Source organism: Eulemur rufifrons, chromosome 9 (assembly GCF_041146395.1).
Source record: "Eulemur rufifrons isolate Redbay chromosome 9, OSU_ERuf_1, whole genome shotgun sequence".
Taxonomy (NCBI): Eukaryota; Metazoa; Chordata; class Mammalia; order Primates; family Lemuridae; genus Eulemur; species Eulemur rufifrons.
Genome location: NC_090991.1, coordinates 17,869,640 through 17,871,847, shown reverse-complemented (window position 1 = coordinate 17,871,847; position 2,208 = coordinate 17,869,640).

The following is a 2,208-nucleotide window of genomic DNA, read 5'->3' as shown; positions in this document are numbered from 1 at the left end:
GGCAACGCTGTGCGAGGAAGCGTTGGTGCGCACGCGAGCCCCGCCTTCCGCAGCCCGCCAGCCAGCCAGCTGGCTCCCTCCCGCGCCCCGCCCCGCCCCGCGCCCGCGCCGGAGAGGGCCGACTGGCTGCGTGCACGAAGTACGGGCGTGGCTCCCGGAGGGGGGCGCGGGGGAACCGAGCAAGAGTTGACACACACGCCCCGCCCCGGGTGCGCCGGACGGTGCCCGGAACTGCGGAGCCCCGGGCCCGCGGGGCTCGGAGTCTGCGGCCGCTCCCAGGACTGGCTTGTGGGCTTGGCTGACTCATATCGGCTGCGGAGGGTTCCACTTTCTGGGGAGTTATAGAGTCTGCCCGACCACTTAGGGCCTGCACGGAGGGTTCTGCGGCAGTTACACTCCTGGGTCAGACACAGTAGCACGCCCATCTAATTCAAGGATCCTCTGTGAAAATTATTGAGGAAATCAAGAGGTGATTAAAAGGCCTCAAAAATCCCACCTCATTCCATCCACAGGGAAAAGCCATGAGTTGTTAACTCATTTACTGTTTGAACACTGCTCTGGTCAATTAATATGTATTTTTTTTTCTTTTGTTTAGGTGGAGTTACAAATTATGTATTGACCTACGTTTTGGGCAGTTTTAAGTATCTACCGTGTGTATAGGACGAAATTGGCCGGGGGCTGGGGGGTGTGGGGGGGGCGGGGAAAATACTGCAGATGTACTGAACATTGTTCTTGCCCTTCAGCAACAAATGGTTTATCCGGGAAGCAAACATAATTATTATTGATACCTAAAATAGAGAATTCTGGGTCAACTCAGGTCAGGGTCAATTTTGCTTGCTTTCTTCTCTGTAAAATAAGGGAATTGGGCAACGGTCCCTTAGAGTTACTGTGATGCTATGGATTAATATGTGAATGATGATCTAATACAGTATAAGCTAAAGAAATCAGGTGTGGTAGCCCATGTCTGTAGTCCCAGCTACTTGGGGCTAGAGACTGATCACGAGCCTAGGAGTTTGAAGTTGCAGTGGGTTACGATGATGATGCTCGGGCAACAGAGTCAGACCCACTGTCAAAAGGAAGGAAGGAAGGAAGGAATCCTAAAGATTTCAAAATAAATACTATAGAGTACTTTATGTCCTTTTGCTTTCACTTCCTAATCTCCATAAATGTCCTTCAAAATTTTACTCAAAGCCTCACTTTTTGGCTCCCTGAGATAAAGCACCGTTTAAACTTTCACCTGTGTGTTGCCCAAAGTTGCTTTTACTCTTCCCACTGGTTTCTTTCCCTATCTAGTCCTCCTATCAGTTATTTCACATCTGCCCAAGGGGTCCACCACTGTTTCAAGGCCATACTTACCTCTCAAGCACTATTTCTGTGTCATCTTCCTTGTAATCTGCAGCCTCCCACCAGGGTATGTCCTCTGAAAGCTCAGGGAAAGCCCAGCAGTTCACTGAAAACCGTCTAAGTCAAGGAGGGGTGCCTTGCAACACTTCTCCACTCTAGTTCATCGTACCCAACCTGTTCCCTTTATTCAGCATAAGATTCCTATCATTTCCTTCTTTCTCCCTAGACTGTTACCAGCCCTACTCTCAACCATCTCATAGCCTAAAAATTTGATTTTTATCATTTGTCTACTTCTTTCTGGAGAGATTTCAAGGAATCAATGTAACTGAAGTGAAATAAGGAGGCTGGGCGGTAGAGGAAGCAATGGAGGCTCAGTTTACTGAGACCACAAGTCCTTGTAAAAGAGACCATATCTTTTAAAGTAATGGCCATGTTTGGCACAGAAATGGCATCTGTAAATGTTCAACATTAATTACTTCCCTCTCCTTTAAAAATAAAAGTTCAACATGAACAACTTAAAGCAAGTAGAAAAAAGACAAAACCGAGAAGTTTCTAAAAATAAAAAAGGCTGCCAGCCACTTGCTAGTCACTGAAATTCCAGCAGATGGCAGCCACCACTGTTTACCCTACCATGATTGAAGGATATAGGAACAAACTTTCTGGAATTAACTGGCACAATAAAGGAGGAAATGAGGTAAGCAGAGGACAAAAGTTTTCTATTCACCTTTTGAGAGAAAGATATATCTGTTTATCAAAAAAAGACTTGTTTTCCGAGAGCTAAACACAATTATAGTGCAGTAAAAAGAACATGAGTCGGACACAGCTGGATTCCTATCCCAAAATTATTTACTAGTTTTCAGAATT